This window comes from Cupressus sempervirens, chromosome 3 (assembly GCF_028749045.1).
Source record: "Cupressus sempervirens isolate cs-2001-9-10 chromosome 3, ASM2874904v1, whole genome shotgun sequence".
In the NCBI taxonomy this organism is placed as follows: domain Eukaryota; kingdom Viridiplantae; phylum Streptophyta; class Pinopsida; order Cupressales; family Cupressaceae; genus Cupressus; species Cupressus sempervirens.
Genome location: NC_143120.1, coordinates 1028223961 through 1028244162, shown reverse-complemented (window position 1 = coordinate 1028244162; position 20202 = coordinate 1028223961).

Sequence of the window (20202 nt, the reverse complement as noted above, 5' to 3'; positions counted from 1 at the left end):
CCTAAAATAGTTCACATGTCACATATAATCATGCGACTTTCACAATATCTACACATAACATATATTTACTATAGAATTCTACTTCATTCACTGTGCATCATAGTATCTTTACATATATCTTGTGCATTCACAAATTGTTGAACAATCAGCTTCCATGTCTTCACACAATTGACATAATATAAAATAATATCCACATAGTTTTCATAAAATGAATTAGTAATTATTTTGAAATAAAAATTATTCCTAAAGCCATACAACTCTAATTTCTGCAATGCTTTGTTCTGCACTATTAAACTTATTGTAACTTACACCATACAGACTCTGCACACATGTGCACTAGTAAATGCCATTATGAATATTTCATAATTCTTTCCTCAACTATGCATAATATAAATTTGTACACATTGTCTACACTATTAAGATTTGTTTACTGTATTGTTGTAAATTGTCTAATACTTAGACAATTTTTAGTCTTTGAATGCATAAATCAAATACTGAGAATATGTTTCCATAAATGACAACCATCAAGACATACATCTAACCATATTTCCAACTATCTCCCTCTCTGGTATTTATGGAAACATTTGGGAGAATTGGCTAAGTCCACAAATGATGTCATACATAACAAAACAAATAAATATAACTACACAAAAATTGCCTTCAAGACATAACAAATTTATTCATGTTTTGATGGATCATTATGTTCCTTATCACTCCTTTACAATGATACATACATAAGCTCCCCCATACATATACCTATATATCAATAAAAAAAATTCTCTACATAATAACACAATACTCCCCCTTTGACATCTATAGTAGAGGGTCAAAAACTATATTTAAAAAAAAAAAAACTTGTTGCCTATTGTTGATTAGCTTGTCATTTTGGATATGCAATTTGTAAAATCAATCTTTAGTCTATCAAAGTCCTTCTTCTAGTTACCTTTGACTCTATCTAATATACTGATGAGTGCACAAAGTGCATAGGATGCCACTTCAACTATGCTTAAGTTAGTATAGGAGAATTTTTCATAGGAATTTTTTATTGAAAGACATTCCTCCAATTGCCTCTAAAAAATTACAACCTTGGCTGCTAGATATTCTTTGAGATTAGAGAATCTTCTTATTACCTTCTCCTTGTCAAATTCAATGCTTCTGCTAGCATTGAGGATCTTCTCAATCTCATTCCTAGAATCTTCAATTCTGATCTTTGGTTGTTGCAATCTTGCAATGAGTCACCAAAGATCACTCATATGGCCTTTGATCTTTGCATCAAAATAGAATAAGAAAGTGTATGACATTTTGCACTATCCATACAACTTCTTATCTTCAGTAATACACTTTTTGAGTTACTTAATGTTTCAATCAAGTTCCTTCAAATCATTACACACATTAGTGTACACTTTTTTGAATAAGGTTGAATCATGACTATTATGTGTTTGTGTTGTTGATACCTCAACTAAGGTAGTGAATTCCCCATCAAAGGTCTTCACCAACTCTTTTTCCTTGGATTGTAAGTCTAGATTTTGATGAAGAGTTCTCCCCTAAAAACCATAAACCCATAACACAAACAAAGAAATAATAACAAATGTGAGAAGAAAATATGGATTTCTTATTTGCATCACAAATGTAGAATTTCGAAGTTCAAAAGTACAAAATGCTAACCCAAATGGGTGCCTTGATTATAGTAATCTACAAGACTAAGTGGCAAACTACACCCAAAGCAATCCTAGACAATGTTCGGGCCTTTCTTAAATAGATAATTTTATGCTACCTAGGAAGGTACTAGACATTGAAACTTAATACCTAGGGCCAATAGACCCCAATAATACATTTAGATTCAGCCAAAATACATCTTTGACAATTATTTTAGATATTTCAGGTAGCCTAACTTTGAAAGGCCATAACTCACAAACCATTTCTCTAATTGGCTATTTTAACAACTTTTTAGAAATGCTACCTCATGTTCTATAGGCTCCAAATAGTGTAAGCGCCATTTCATCAAGTTTTTAGACCTCATCTATGCAATCTAAGGCCTCCAATGATTAACTTGAAGATTTTTTTACAAATATTTCCACTGAAAATTTGCAAATAATTTCTCTAATACTTAAGTTGGAGCAATGAGACTTTTATGGTATGCTTATAACTCTAAAATGACCCTTCATGTAGAAAATGAGAACATTCTAATCTCATATTAAAAACTTAATAAAAATAGCAACTTCCCATAAATAGTAACCACATGGTCTACTAGTCATTAATATGATAGAAAAGACTAAAAAGAAAATATTTTTAGGTGATGCAAGATTGCTCTTACAACTAGGATGCTCTTGCATTAGACACCTCGGGTAATTTGCAAAGTGACTCAATCACATCTTAGGTGTTGAAAGGAAAATCAAGATGGTGAACCTCTTCCTTGCTAGCCATGATGAATCCTCTGTTGGCATCCCTTTATATTTGAGTAGGTATTCCTCATAAGTTTTGTTCCTTTTACTTTTGCCAACATGGCTATCCAATATCTCCTTAATCTCCTTTGTAGCCTAACTTGCTGCTAGAATACTCCATTGTACTTCTACAACTTCATCTCCATCACCTCCTTCATAATACTCTATCAAATATGAAATGCTAAATACTAGTGAAATATTCAATTCAGTGGTCAACTCTAGTTCATAAGAATTTCCACAATCATGTCTTTTCACTCTCTTGCATATTCCAAACTTCATCTTCAACTTATTATATGTACCCACTACAAAATGCTCATTCTCAAATGAACCCTAGCTTCATCTCTAATCTAAAATTCCTTATACCTCATTTTCACATCTTTCATAGTTGTATACTATGCATTCATCTTTATCATGTGTTTATTGACTGTTGTGGTATTCGCAACACACGCCCCATTCCGAGTCCAGAATGGGGACCCCCTAACTTTTTTTTGACTCCTGACTCTCATTTCGAGAATCGGGAGAAGAAAATTATTTTATTAGTTAGATTATTTGAGTAAAAAAAATTAAAAATTAAAAAGCCAAAATAAATATATATATATATATATATATATATATATATATAAAATAATAAAAAAGTAATAATAATAAAAAAACTCATAAGTAAAACAAAATTGGTTTTTGAGTATCATTTTTTTTAATGTGTTTTATGTATCCAGTAATTAATTATTTTTCTTTTTGTGATGTGCAGGTAATACAATCAAATGGCATCCACATTTGGATCAATAGCAAAGCCAGTCGTATACAACTTTCAAGGCGTAACCCCGAAGTCACGATTACACAATGAACACTCTAAGATCAAAGTTACAAAACTTGGACACACAGACTTGGGAGAATTTTTGAGAGTTTGTAACAACCCAACTGAAAGATCTTCTTTGAGATCCACCTTAATATGGTCTGGATTGGTAAATGCAGCATCACATCCTTAGGCTATTCAGTCAGCTGAATTGATCATGACCTTATCCCGACATTTTGTTCCCGAGGAAAGGGTGGTAAAGAGTGTCACTGGGGAAGTAGTCTTGGATCTATGACTTGATAATATCGAGAGAATCTTTCACTTACCCAGAGCTAATCAGTTTATCAAGATTTCATAAGAAACAGCTGAGAGGTGGCATAAGGATCATCACCAGGAGGCCATGGACATTATATATTCCTCATACTTCATTGAGAAGCCATCTCGAGGAAAGACAATCAGCAAAGTAGATATGGCTCGAGGATATATGAGGGATGACATTGGATATTCAATCATTCTCCTGAGAAGAGTTATGGGATTGCCGACAGTAGGTCATCTCGCTCCATTCATGGTTAACTTTATTGAAACCATTAGACACGCAAAGATGCCACAAGATTGGGCTACCACACTTAGTGAGAACTTGTGTAATTAGTTGCGGACAGTAAAGGACAAGAAGAAGTTCTATATGACTTCTTAAGTGATTTATCTACTTGCAGCAAGGGCCGTCGACTATCCCGAGTTGTACAAAAAGGGTAGTATGCACGATCCTAATGCATGGCCTTATATAGTTTATCCTCAGCTAGTGAAGAAAAAGCTCTCACCGCAAAGCAAAGAGTACTGGATTGTGAATGATGCCTTTATCTTCGCCATCATTCGATTCATCGAAGGTGACTATGGAAAGAGATTTTCTGATGAGGCCAAGGCACAAATCATAGCTCTTGGTGCATATTTTATCCATTTCTGGACATTCACATACATTCAGGTCAGTGGTGCATCTATCCATCCAAAGAAGCTCCCAAGGTACCCAAGTGATAAGTTGGTTCTGATGGAAATTTCTCGATAGATTGAGCCTGCCTATCAGAGGATCAAGAAACAATGAAGGCCTTGTTGGGATTGGCCTTTTGTAATAGGGGCATACTAAGTAAAGAGAAAGCAAGATATCCTGACCTTTGAATGGGAATGGGAGAACTATCCGCTTGAGGAATATAACTCTCCTTGGCCATTTTTTGATAGTGTTGGTAAACTGGAAAATTTGGCAGGAAAAGAATTCTACCACAAGGATGCTATTGAAGATCATTGGATGAATACCACAAACTACTATGATGTTCGTATCAAGGACTATTGTAGAATGACTTTGTATTTAGCAGAGAAGGCTCTCCATTTGACCATCTCAGATGAGATAATGATACAAGATTCACAGGAGCTATTAGATCCCTTATTTAATATAGATAAAGTTGGCGAGAGGCCCATTCTGAATTCTAAAATTGATAGAGAAGAAGGGGATGATATTAATCATCGAGCAAGACATGTCATCAGAATGACAAAGAGTTGGATCAAAAAACCCTTTCTGCTTGATCCAATTTCGGATACAGTGATATTCCATATACATGCTCACCCAGAAAAGGTAAAGGGGAGGAAAGTCACAATTCCTATCTTTGCGCTCTAGTCTCCTATCAGGCCAAAAACAATCTACCAGCTTGATAGTCCAATGGGATATTACCATCCACCAGAGAAGAAGAAAGAAAAGAGGAAGAGAGCCTCTCCTCAAAGGATCCAAATAGAGTATGTTGAAGAACAGGCCCCTTTGCAGCAACATGAATCTACTCCCCAAGACCCCCACGACTCTGGGATTTCTCATTTCCAGGTTGATTTTCCATTGCCTCCTATTTTGTTAAGCTAGCAAGGGGAGGGAGAGATTCTAGAGACATCCATTCCTCCGATGCATCAAGAGCTCGCTTCTCCTTTGGTTCCACATAAGCAAAGGAGGGTCAAGGTTAGAATGAACAAGAGGCAAAGAGTTCATAAAAGATTAGTGCCTAATCCCTCTGTTCCTGAAACTATTCCTGAGGAATCAGATGAGGATGAAATAGAATTAGATGGGGAGGAAGAACAAGTGCCTCTACAAGGGAGAACTCGACTTGCCAAAGCTATAGAATTGGAAAGAAAGAAGAATGTCACAAATATCCCACCACCCACCCAAGCTGAAATAGTAGAGCTCTCTTTGTTGAAAGATGAAGTAAAACGATGGTTGAATGAGCAAGGAGAGTTAGGTGATAATATGCTCTCCATTCCAGATTTTGATTTCATGCTAGTGGGTACAGAATTGGTTGGAGATAAGATTAGAGATACTCCTACGGGTGAATCTCAATAGCAAGATGGGATGCAGATGCCATCTGAGACACAAGGTTCTCATCCAATGCCTCCATCTTCACCTCAATCTATGATGGTAGATAGAGTTTCAGTGACACCTCCACCTCTGAATTCAGAAGAACATGTTTAGAAGGAATCATCATTACAAGGAGAAACAGAACCAAGGGTTACTAGTGAGCCATCAAACGAGGCACAGGTAATGGAATGTATACAACAACCTTCCCAAGAAGTTGAGGATCAAACTACGAGATCCACAGAAATTAAGACTACAGAAGAAGAACCTTCACAACAAGAAACTCCAAACAAAAATGACAAAGGGAAGGAGGTAGCTAAACACATCCCTTCATCATCTAGAGCTAAGGTTGGAGAAAGACATATCCCGAGATGGTTCCGAAAGGAAATAATGAGAAGTGCAAAGCATCAATTCCTTGCTTCAGAGGATGATATATGTGACATTGCAGAGATTTTGAGCAAGCCTAAATCTCCATTACAGGATGCAACACCATTTGCATTCATTACCACTGCTCGAAATGGGGACATATTTGCACAAGTGGCTCATCCCCCGAAAGGTACAGATGAAGAAGCTGTCAGCCTTCAGGACTATGAGATAAAGGATATCACATTAGGGAAATGTACATGGGATACTTCTTGACAAATGATGACTATGTGAGTCAAAGAGGTTCTTAACCACATGGAATGTGATGAGATTGAAATCAGAGCACTTCGAAGGCAGGTTGAGATCTTGAAAGGATATCTAGCTGAAGTTATTGGTCCTCTTGACTCTAAACGCCCTGAGGAGACTTTGACTACCATTCTGAAAGAAGGGGAAGGTGTACGGATCAATCCATTTTTGAGAGCTTGTCAGGATTGGTGAGACAACCTTGAGGATAGGGGTATCACTATAATTATAGGAAGTCTAAAATTATTGCATGGTACACAAGAAAACGTTGATAAGATCGTGGCAATTTTGAGGCAAGACTTCAGCATTATGGATGAGGTATGAGTTTGGGGCAAGGATTTGCAAATTCTATAGGCCATAAAAGGAAAAAGGTACCACATTTTGATTGATGTATATATTGGCAAAGAACTAGACATGATAGATGATTGGATAGAAAAGATTGCAGAGGGAAATAAAGTGATGGAAACATTGCATGATGAGATACATAGGCTCAAGGACCAAGCTCAAGAGCGAATTTTGGAAGCAGAAAAGCTATATAGTGATGCATGCTTGGATATTTTTGAAGATGAAGAATAGGAGAAGCTTTTACCAGTTGAGGTAGTTGTGGAAAACTTTAGAAAAACTTTAGAGGAAGCACCCAGTGATGAACATATCAGACAAGCCTTCAGGACAGAAGAAGCATTGTTAGAGTTGGATACCAAACTCGGAGATTTTGCAAAAACTCAGATTGAGGTGGACAACTATAGACAGAAGGTCAAAGTTAAGTATGAGGCTTTGGATCTTCCTGATGCCACTAAAATTACTAAGATTATAGAGAAATTCAAGAGCAAATATCCAAATATATCTTTAGGATGAAAATGAACAAAACTCAGATGCTAGAATTTCAATTTTGACACTTAGAAAGTTTTTGAGGTTTTTGACTCAGTCCAGGTCTGTAGCTCCACAGCTTCACAGGTCCACCAGTCCGTAGCTCCACATTTTCATGAGGCTCTGCAATTCAAAAGTGCACCAACAGTCAACTGCCAGTTCCAAAAATAGCACTTTCCATGCATTGGAAACACATTTTGATGGCAAGATAACTCCAACACACATCAAGTGAAGGGCCAACTTCTATTTTTGGTGTCTCCATGTACTTCTACTTCGACTGATGGCTTCCTCTGATTCTCTCTCTCATGCTTTCATTTTTTTTAACATGTAAAGGGATCATGCATCCAATTAATGAATAAAATATGGATGGAGTCCCTCCAAGCACCAGTTAGATTACCAGTTTGTATATATTTAGTTTGTTTTAATGTTTTAAAGGCATTTTCTGATTGCATTAAGATATCTCTCACTCTTAACAGAAATTGAGGAGATGATTTCTTATAAATACCCCATTGTAAAATTTAAAAAAGGTCATCATTATTATGCAATAAAGTTATGCTTTTGGTGCTCGCATTTGGAGTGTAGTTATTCTTTCCTGAATTTGTTATTATTTTGTGGATTTTATTCATGAGACTTTGATAGAGACAAAGGTTTATTGCATTATTTCTGGTTGTGCGATCTTTTAGTTTTGGTGTTTGCTACAGATATATGAATTCTGTTGACGTAACGAGCTTGAGAAGAGATCACCCGATTGTGTCTACATAGCCTTTTGTCTCACATGAGCACACTTTCCATGGCCTTGTGATTTGATGAAGAGTGAAACATCATTTAATTTGTTACAAATTCTCACTGACGATTTCATCAGTGGATTCTAGGAAGTCTTGCTCCTATTTTCATTAGTTTCCTATCAATTTCTTCGAAGGTTTAACTCACAGCGTGTTGTGTTCTGTAGCTTATGTCCGTTTAGGAATTTCAATTCCAAGTTATTTGATTTCATGTTATTTTGTTTCAGTTTCATTATTTTCTTTGCTAAACCTCCTATTAGAATAGGACCTCATACTAGCTGCATTGTTAGAGTTGCATTCATTGAAAAAAATAGAAAATACAAAAACATTGTTCTTTTGGTGTGATATTTTGAGACAGCGAACAGATTTTACTTGATTCCAAGGTAAAAGAGTTTTGGAACTAGCAAAGGCCTCCATGTGAACATTCACATTTATCTTCTACTGTGCAGATTTTGGTACTTCAGAAGACAAACACTAAACCTTGGAGTGGATCCTTAAAAAGATTTTCTTTTCAAGAGAGGAATTACACTATGGATTCCTACCATTGACCTCGTGCAAAATGAACGCCCAACAGAAGTGGCGCTAGAAGGAGGGCCTGATACAAAGAACATACTATTGGAAACAAGAAAGCTTTGATGAAGTTTCAAAATTTTTGCACCCTTGCAATAATCTACCCTACATAAAAGGTTCAGAAATCACTTCTAAAATTTTTAGAAATTCAGCTCCGCAGGTCCGCAGCTCCGTAGCTCCACAGATCCGCAGGTCCACAAAACTCTATGGTGCACAAAATTCAGAAGAAGTGAGGAAGTGTACTTCTACAGAGGTGCATTTTTTCCTATATTGATACAAGCTGGAAGATATTGATCCTAGATCCCCATTCCAGCGAACGTTAAGATCTTCACCAAGTGCCCTAGAATTTCTAGAGCTTACTCATTTTTGTAAGCCACGTAGTGAAAGAGGAATACCCTGACTTCAACCACTTCCATTCGAAATTTCATCATCTTCTTCTATTCCACCACCCATTCAACCACCATGTGGACTTCCACATATTCCAACACTCCCATCACCTTTCAACCCACCTTTAGGTCCACAAAATCCTCTGATGGCCTTTTTCACAAATGTAGTTGATTCACCCCTTAGCTTGACAGGTGCCCTCCATGACCTCTCGAAGAATCCTAAAAAATTCTATCCAAGGTTTATTTATGGAGAAACAAGAACCGCTGAAGATCACGTCAAGGATTTTAAGGAAATTTGCAACCGAAAGCAAATTACTAATGAAGATGTAGTTCTTCGTTTATTTCCCTACTCTCTGGGGGAGATTTCCTTCAATTGGTACATGAACCTACCACAAGGATGTATTGGAGATTGGGACACTTTCAAAAAATCATTTTTGGAACAATTCAAAACTTTCATCAATCCAACAGTGATACATCAACAATTCATATCAATAAAAAGGGACCCAGCTGAAACAGTTTCACGCTTCAATCATCATTTTCATATGGCCTACCACAAGTTGGAAACACCATACACAATTCTGGTTGAAGCTGCCATCCAAGTTTATTTCAATGCCATGGATCCTCTTACTGCGATTTTTATGAGAAGACTTCCTGTAGAAAATATTGACACATTGGACAAAGTCTTTGCAGAAGCCATCATGTTCACAAAGAAAGCTAATCCCAATGGAGGAGGAATGATGCTTCCTACGCAAATAGTTCCTACCATGCCAATGGTTCCTGTGGGAGCACTCACTGTACCTAGTCAGTTCATACCTATGAACCCAGTTCCATTGCAATAAGTACCCGCTCCACAAACTCAAGCGATAACATACCCAAGGTATGAGCCCCCAAAAATAGCCTTCTTTGAACAAAAAGCAATGGTTCCTATGGAAACAGATAACAATCTCCTTTCAGAAGTTGGTTAGATGAAGAAGACCATGTCATAGATGAACAATGATTTGACTCATCTTAGATTGTCATAAGGACAAAGTGACAACTTCCAGAGAAACAATGTTGGCCCCTACAACAACAATTTTGGTCAGAATTACAACAAGAACTTCAACAATAACAGTAACAACAATGCAGGAAACAACGACAGAGGGAACAACTTCAATCCTCTTGATCGCAACAATGGCTTCCAAAGAAAAAATTGACAATGGAACACTCGAACCAAATAATGGAAGTATTCCTACTGATAATAAAAACATTCAGTATGATGATGGCCCAAATATGCCTAGCAATGATGGTGTGTACTACAATGGTAGTCAGGATGTGAATCAAAACCTGCCAATGAATGATAATCTGCCTCCTATTCAATTCAACGTAATGCTATTAGAATCTTACAATCCTACATAGAATGTACAAGTGGAACAACAAGAAAATGAAGAATTCTCGTTCCCTTTCAGTCAAGAACCTGATCTTCAACATGATGATATGTTTACCTTTCAAAATGATAATCGAAACACATATAATCTCATAAACAAGAGGGATCCCTTGACCAATGGAAGTCCTCCTAGTTTGCAACCAACTCCACCTGATCCTAGAGAAAGCAACAATCCACCACTAGTAAGGCCAACCCAAGGAGGACCACAATATTAGAATCAGGTGAACATACCAACAATACTGAAGAACCCTACTTGGTCTACTAAAAAATATAACACAGTTGAAGACCTGAAGAAAAAAAAGGCCAATATGTCCATGTTTGACATGTTGCAGAATTGTCCACAGCAAAGAGAAGCACTCATGAAGACATTGCATAATACAAAGGTTTCCCATAATATGAATAATGTCCCTCAAAAGATGGTGCCACAACAAGTAAATGTTGCCGAAGCTATGCCCACTATGTTTAAGGACAAAATTGAGGTACCCCCCATTTTGCTGAGCATAAGGATATATGGAAAGAATCTTCACAATTGTCTTATTGATTCAGGAGCTTCGTGTAATGTGATGCCATTATCAATAGCTCAAAGGCTAGGAGTTGATCCTCAACCCTCCAACTGAGTGGTAATATAGTTGGATAAAATAGAGGTAAAAGTCATTGGAGTATTAAAAGATGTGCTAATACAGATTACTCCTGAGTAGGGAGTGGACAAAATGTCTTAGAGGATGGTTCTCCATAGATTTCACTCAATTATGGTTGCCCTGGAAAGGTTTGAATAATCAAATCAAGATAGATGCTGAGCCCAAAATGAAAACAATGATCACGGATTACAATGCCTCGAATGAGGTAGCATTCTTACAATCTGACTTGGGGTCATATAAAGTGATGGCATTGGACCTGGTTCCAAACAAGACATCTCAAGAGAAAAATGAAGAACCTAAGGTGTTGGTCCCCAAAATTGAGATCCTGACACAATTCATAGAAAGTATGGTGACTAATCTATAGTGTTTAGGAGAGGAAGCTGACCCTAGTGTCCTCCTCCTTCTAGGATTTTGTCGGTTGCAAAAAGTTAGTCATTCAAAGTTTGAATGTTCAGCATGCCAAGAAGCAGTAGCAAAAGTTTTGACACAAATAATGGGAAACAAAAGTACGAAGACCTCCAGTGAAGAAGTTATCCAAAGTCAAAATTTAGTAAATTCATCCAACTTTATTGAGAAAACTAAAGAGGAAAGTGAAGATTTAAATGTATCATACAGTGATACCTCTTCAGATGGTGGAGGTTTGTCTTCTCCTCCTCCCAAGATGATCAAAGTTCAAAGAAGAAGATGATATGTCAAAGGTAAAGGATGGACTTCAGTAGTCATTCATCCTGAACCTAAAGTTGAACAAATCAATGGGCTAATAGGGGAAATTCAGGAGAAGCAAGAAAAACACACTCTTCCTTTATCCATGGGATATGAAGGAGATTCATCAAGCCCCACATGAGAAAAGTTACAATGGGTTCCCAAGAAATAGTCGTTCAAGGCTCAAGTAAAAGAAAAGTTGAGGACGAATAAGCACAAAGTCAAAAAACCCAAGGAAAATATAGTTTGGACACTTCACTTTGATTGTTCCAGATGCAAATCAGGAGCTAGTGTAGGTATTGAACTAATCAACCCAAAAGGTAGGTCTTTCTATGCCACATATCGATTGCAGTTTAGATGTACTAATATTGGCACATAATATGAAGCCTTGATTCGAGGACTTCTCTTTGCATTGGGAAAGGGAGTTACTACTCTTATAATTGAAGGAGATTCTCAACTAGTGATAAGACAAGTAAAATCCATATACTCATGCAATGACAAAAGATTAATCGCTTACAGGAAAAGGGTATGGGATATAATGGATGACTTTCAAGCTCTAAACATCAAATCCATTCCAAGAAGAAGGAATGTTGTAGCAGACGCCCTTGCAATTTCAGCCAGCGCTTTACACCAGTAGAAAGAACAAAGTTGAAAAGATTCTCAGTTGAATTAGGTGTCGTTCCTGCCATTCTTGACAATATCATGAACTTTCAGGTCTTTCAAGATGATCAACATATACTCGAGTTTATTATGTGCAGTCGCTATTTCCAAGGACAAGAGATTGATGATACACCTGAAGACAAGCTTGAAGATGATGAGATTGAGGATGACGATGGAATCCTTAATTTGAAAACCAACAACATTTCGAAAGGGATGGTTGAACTTGAACGCATCTTCGACCACGATGAATCAACACTCAATAGAAGGGAAACTCAAGAGAAAGGAATTGAAGAATGTGACTCGTACAATTTAAACACGAATGAAGAACCAAAAATGGTGCAAATAGGAAAAGCATGCAATCAAAAGGAAAGGGATGACATGCTCAAGTTGCTCACCGAGTATAAAGATGTGATTGCTTGGAGTTATGAAGAGTTAAAGACTTATGATCCTGATAATATCACACATGACATCCCATTGAAACCAGATGCTAAACCTTTCCGGCAGAGACAACGACCAGTGAATCCGATAATTGAACCATTGATTATAAAAGAAGTTAAGAAATTACTGGATGCTAAGATCATATTTCCTATCTGTCATTCCACTTGGGTAGAAAATTTGGTCCCTGTATGGAAAAGGAATGGAGAAATTTGCCTTTGTGTTGACTTTCATAACTTGAATTTGGCATCTCAAAAGGATAACTACCCTCTACCCTCACTAGATGAAGTGTTGCAAATTGTTAATGGTTCAAAGATGATGTCATTCTTGGACAGTTACTCAGGATATAACTAGATCATGGTCGACAAAGAAGATAGGTTAAAGACTACTTTCATAACCAAGTGGGGAACGTTTTCCTACAAAAGGATGCCTTTCGGGTTGATTAATGCAGAAGCTACATTTCAACGAGCAATGGATGAAGCTTTTAAAGGATTAATAAATAGATGTATAGTCATCTACATGGACTACTTGACTATTTTTACAAAAGATCTAAGTACTCATATTGCTGATCTGAGGCAGGTATTCAATAGATGTAATAGGTACGGCATATCACTCAATCCCAAGAAATGTTCGTTCGATGTTACTAAAGGGAAGCTCTTGGGACATGTCATTTCTGAGGTTGGAATTTCAATTGATCCCGATAGAGTTGAATCACTTCTGAAGTTAGTACCCCCTCACAGTTGGAAGGAGTTGAATTTTTTTTTTGGAAAGATAAACTTTGTACGCAAATTCATAAGTGGTTTCGCGGAAATAGTCTGCCCCCTCAATGATTTACTCAAAAAGGGGGTTAAAATAGAATGGGTACCAGAGATAAAGAAATCCTTCCAAGATATCAAGGTTTCCATTTCCATAGCCCCTATTTTGGTAAGCCCAGATTACGAATTACCTTTCAAGATCTATTCCTTTTCTTCCGAAAATTCTTGTGCAGGGATCTTGATGCAAAAAGGAGAGAAGGAAGATGAGTGACCCATTGCTTTCATGAGTTGTCCTCTAAAGAACGCTAAGTTAAAATATTCAAATATTGATAAATAGTCCTTTGTGTTAATCAAGGTAGTGAAGAAGTTTCATCACTATATACTTAGAAGTAAGGTGTATGCAATTGTACTTGACCCAGCAGTAAAAATGCTTTTGATGTAGAATGAACTTGGTGAAAGAAGAGGAAAGTGGATGGCAATACTTCAAGAATTCGATCTAGAGATTCAACCTATGTGATTAGTCAGAGGTCAAGGATTATCCAAAATGATCGCTGACAACCAAGAAGGAAATCAAAAGGAATTCAAATTTGATGATGAAACTGATGAAGAAGATCAAAAGAAGATGGTTGTGTCACAAGTTGATATCAATCAAGGTGTGGTGACAGATGTATGGTACCAGGATATTTTTTATTATCTCCTACAAGATCAATGCCCCAAATGGGTGAATAGTTCGCAACATAGGGGACTTAAGATGAAATGCAAGTCTTACAAGTTACTTGATAACAAGTTGTATAAAAGGAACTATGAGGGGATTTATATGAAATGCTTAGGACGTGAAGAAGCTAAGGATGTCCTGGAACAGTTTCATGAAAAGTATGGTACAGGACACGGTTTAGCAGAAGCCACAGCACACATGATTTTAAGGTCAGGTTATTTTTGGCCCTCAATATTCAAGGATATGTTTGAACATGTGCATTCCTATCATACATGCCAAACTAGTGCTAACAAAGAAAGGCACCCAACAATGCCACTTCAACCGGTATATGAGGTGTGCCCTTTCGCAAAGTGGGGACTAGATTTCATTGGTCCAGTAAGCCCACCATCATCAACTGGACACACATTCATCCTTACAACTATCGATTACTACACACGTTGGATGGAGGTTGAGACTTTCAGAAATTGCACTACTAAGGTGGTGACAGACTTTTTGGAAGAGCACATTGTTACCAGATTTGGAATGCCATTCGCTCTTGTATGCAAAAATGGATCTGCATTTGCATTTGCATTTTTAACACAATGGGCATTTGAAAAAAAAGTCATCATCAGATTCTCTTCAAATTATTACCCATAAGGAAATGGGGTAGCGGAGTCTACGAACAAAAATTTGATCACTGTAATAAAATGACTGCTAAAGGAGAACCCTTGAGATTGGCATACACAATTGAAATATGCCTTGTAGATAGATCGAGTTAGAGTAAAAAAGGCCTTGGGTACTTCTCCCTATCTACTTGTTTACGGGCAAGAACCGATATTCCCACTCAATCTTAAGATTCCTATTTTAAAATTCATGAGTGGGTATGTAGATGACATTGACAGAGTACAAATTTGATTGATGAATCTTCTAGAAATGGAAGAGAAATGAACAACTGCATTGGAACACATGGCTAAACATCAAGCCGTTGTCAAGAGATGGTTTGACAAGAGGGCCACCATAAAATCTTTTAGGATTTCTGACCTAGTCCTATTTTGGGATAAGGCAAAAGAAAAGCCAGGAAGCCATACTAAGTTTCAACGCTTGTGGACATGCCCATATCAGATTGCGAAAATTCTCAGAGAAAACACATTTAGGCTAAGTTCCTTACAATTGTGTGTTTTATTTTCAAAGTTAGATTTTATTTCTGCAAGTGTGTTTGATTTCAAGTCGTGTGTTTGCTTTCAGTCGTGTGTTTCCTTTCAATTGTGTGTTTTATTTTCAAAGTTGAGTCCTAGGGGGTAAGGTGTACTTGAGATTTTTATCAGGATTCTACTAACCACTCTTTGGTCCCAATTTTAGGAAGGGGTATTTCTTCATCAAAACATTCAGACGATTGTGCATTGTGCACCAACTGAACATTGGACATTTCTTGTGGAAATAAAGTGTTTTTCAATTAAGAAATCAGGACTCTAGACCAACAAGTTCTCAACACTTTGTAAAACTTAAAATTTGATCATTTTAGGTGTTGTTGGATTGAAGTCAAAGATGATGAGGGATGATTCAATCTCCAACTAGTTCAAATGGGAGGGGTCTCCTTGGAGATAGCTAAGATCATTGATTGGCATGAGAGTTTCTAAAAAGTTCTAAAAGAGGAACGCAAGGGATATTCATAAGAGATCAAATTCGAGAAACGACACTGATGTTCTGACTACATAGTCTAAGCATAGTCAGGATACAGAAGAAATAAAAAAAAAAAAAAAAAACGGTGTTAAGAATGAAGGATTCTGAAGATTTTAAAAGGCTCCAAGATATGTTCTCAAAACCAAATAGTTTATGTTCAAAGTATTTCTCTATCAAAAGTGGCATTTCAAATGACATGGAACAATTCTTCAAAAGACCTGAAAATGAAAAGAACGTGACATCCTTCCAAGAGCCCTCAAACTGATTCTCTCATCTGGTCGATCAATTGGTTGATAAAAGTCTTCGTGGAGATTTCGAATGAATGAGCTAGGAGGAGTGGAAGATCATTTTGGAGTTGTCAGAAAATTTCAATGGACTACATTCTAAGGCATCAAAGGGAACAAATTCATAATGCACACACTAAGCTTCAAAGTTTTGAGTCCTGGTATTTTGACTATGAAGTCATTCGAAATAAGCCTAAGATGTTCAAAGCTAGGTTGATGTCCGATACAGTCGAAAGGATGCTTGCTAATAAAGAAATGCTTAACACATTTCTTCCTTTTTTGGGGGCTATTTGTTGTGGTATTCACAACACACGCCCCATTCTGAGTTCGAAATGGGGACCCCCTAACTTTTTTTCGACTCCTAACTCTCATTTCGAGAATCAGGAGAAGAAAATTAGTTTATTAGTTAGATTATTTGAGTCAAAAATAAAATTTTAAAATTTAAAAAGCCAAAATTTTAAAATATATATATATATATATTTAAAAAATAAAAAATAAATAATAATAATAATAAAAGAAATCATAAGTAAAATAAAATTGGTTTTTGAGTATCATTTTTTCTAATGTGTTTTATGTATCCAGTAATTAATTATTTTTCTTTTTGTGATGTTTAGGTAATACAATCAAATGGCATCCACATTCGGATCAATAGCAAAGCCAGTCATATACAAGTTTCAAGGCGTAACCCTGAAGTCACAATTACACAACGAACACTCTAAGATCAAAGACACAGAACTTGGACACACGGACTTGGGAGAATTTTTGAGGGTTTGTAACAACCCAACTGAAAGATCTTCTTTGAGATCCGTCTTAATACAGTCTAGAATTGTAAATGTAGCATCACATCCTAAGGCTGCTCAGTCAGCTGAATTGATCATGACCTTATCCTGATATTTTGTTCCCGAGGAAAGGGTGGTAAAGAGTGTCACTGGGGAAGTAGTCTTGGATCTACGACCTGATAATATCGAGAGAATCTTTCACTTACCCAGAGCTGATCAGTTTATCAGGCTTTCATATGAAATAGCTGAGAGGTGGCATAAGGATCATCACCAGGAGGCCATGGACATTATATATTCCTCATACTTCATTGAGAAGCCATCTCGAGGAAAGACAATCAGCAAAGTAGATATGGCTCAAGGATATATGAGGGATGACATTGGATATTCAATCATTCTCCTAAGCAGAGTTATGGGACTGTCGGCAGCAGGTCATCTCACTCCATTCATGGTTAACTTCATTGAAACTATCAGACACGCAAAGATGCCACAAGATTGGGCTACCACACTTAGTGAGAACTTGTGTAATCAGTTGCGGATAGTAAAGGACAAGAAGAAGTTCTATATGACTTCTTAAGTGATTTAGCTACTTGCAGCAAGGGCCACTGACTATCCTGGGTTGTACAAAAAGGGCAGTATGCAAGATCCTAATGCATGGCCTTATATAGTTTATCCTCAGCTAGTGAAGAAAAAGCTCTCACCGCAAAGAAAAGAGTACCAAATTGTGAATGATTCCTTTATCTTTGCCATCATTTGATTCAGTGAAGGCGACTATAGAAAGAGATTGTCTGATGAGGCCAAGGCACAAATAACAGCTCTCGATGCATATTTTATCTAGTTCCAGACATTCACATACATTCGGGTCGGTGGTGCATCTATCCATCCAAAGAAGCTCCCAAGGTACCCAAGTGATAAGTTGGTTCTGATGGAAATTTCTCGGCAAATTGAGTTAGCCTATGAGAGGATCAAGAAACAATGAAGGCCTTGTTGGGATTGGCCTTTTGTAATAGGGGCATACCAAGTAAAAAGAAAGCAAGATATCCTGACCTTCGAATAGGAATGGCAGAACTATCCGCTTGAGGAATATAACTCTCCCTGGTCGTTCTTTGATAGTGTTGGTAAAGTGGAAAATTTGGCAGGAAAAGAATTCTACCACAAGGATGCTATTGAAGATCATTGGATGAATGCCACAAACAACTATGATGTCCGTATCAGGGACTATTGTAGAATGACTTTGTATTTAGTAGAGAAGGCTCTCCATTTGACCATCCCAGATGAGATAAGGATACAAGATTCGTAGGAGCTATTAGATCCCTTAATTAATATAGATAAAGTTGGCGAGAGGCCCATTCTGAATGTAGAAATTGATAGAGAGGAAGGGGATGATATTAATCACTGAGCAAGACATGTCATCAGAATGACAAAGAGTTGGATCAAAATACCCTTTCTGCTTGATCCAATTTCAGATACAATGGTATTCCATATACATGCTCGCCCAGAAAAGGTAAAGGGGAGGAAAGTTACAGTTCCTATCTTTGCGCTCCAGTCTCCTATCAGGCCAAAAATGGTCTACCAGCTTGATCGTCTAGTGGGATATTACCATCCACCAGAGAAGAAGAAAGAAAAGAGGAAGAGAGCCTCTCCTCAAAGGATCCAAATAGAGCATGTTGAAGAACAGGCCCCTTTGCAGGAACATGAATCTACTCCCCAGGACCCCCACGACTCTGGGATTTCTCATTTCTAGGTTGATTTTCCATTGCCTCCTATTTTTTCAAGCCAGCAAGGGGTGGGAGAGATTCTAGAGACATCCATTCCTCCGATGCATCAAGAGATCGCTTCTCCTATGGTTCCATAGAAGCAAAGCAGGGTCAAGGTTAGAATGAACAAGAGGTAGAGAGTTCATAAAAGATTAGTGCCTAATCCCTCTATTCTTGAAACTATTCCTGAGGAATCAGATGACGATGAAACCGAGTCAAATGGGGAGGAATAACAAGTGCCTCTACAAGGGAGAAGCCAACTTGCCAAAGCTACAGAAACCGAAAGAAAGAAGAATGTCACAAATATCCCACCACCTAGCCAATCTGAAATAGTAGAGCTTTCTTCGTTGGAAGATGAAGTAAAACAATGGGTGAATGAGCAAGGAGAGCTAGGTGATAATATTCTCTCCATTCTAGATTTTGATTTCATGCTAGTGGGTACAGAATTGGTTGGAGATAAGATTAGAGATACTCCTATAGGTGAATCTCAACAGCAAGATGGGATGCAAATGCCATCTAAGACACAAGGTCCTCATCCAACGCCCCCATCTTCAACTCAGTCTATGATGGTAAATAGGGTTTCAGTGACACCTCCACCTCTAAATTCAGAAGAACATGTTCAGAAGGAATCATCATTACAAGGAGAACTAGAACCAAGGGTTACTAATGAGCCATCAAAAGAGGCACAGGTAATGGAATGTATACAATAGCCTTCTCAGGAAGTTGAGGATCAAACTACAGGATCTACAAAAACTGAGACTATAGAAGAAGAACCCTCACATCAGGAAAATCCAAGCAAAAATGACAAAGGGAAGGAGGTAGCTGAACACATCACTTCATCATCTAGAGCTAAGGTTGGAGAAAGACATATCCCGAGATGGTTCCAGAAGGAAATAATGAGAAGTGTTAAGCATCAATTCCTTGCTTCAAAGGATGATATCTATGACATTGTAGAGATTTTGAGCAAGCCTAACTCTCCATTATAGGATGCAACACCATTTGCATTCATTACCACTACTCAGAATTAGGACCTATTTGCACAAGTGGCTCATCCCCCGAAAGGTACAGATGAAGAAGCTGTCAGCCTTCAGGACTATGAGGTAAAGGATATCACATTAGGGAAACCTACATGGAATACTTCTTGACAAATGATGACTATGGGAGTCAAAGAGGTTCTTAACCACATGGAACGTGATGAGATTGAAATCAGAGCACTTCGAAGGCAAGTTGAGATCTTGAAAGGATATCTAGCTGAAGTTATTGGTCCTCTTGACTCTAAATGCCCCGAGGAGACTTTGACTACCATTCTGAAAGAAGGGGAAGGTGTACAACTCAATCCATTTTTGAGACCTTTTCAGGATTAGTGAGACAACCTTGAGGATAGGGGTATCACTATAATTACAGGAAGTCTAAAATTATTGCATGCTACACAAGACAATGTTGATAAGATTGTGGCAATTTTGAGGTAGGACTTCAGCATTATGGATGAGGTACGAGTTTGGGGCAAGGATTT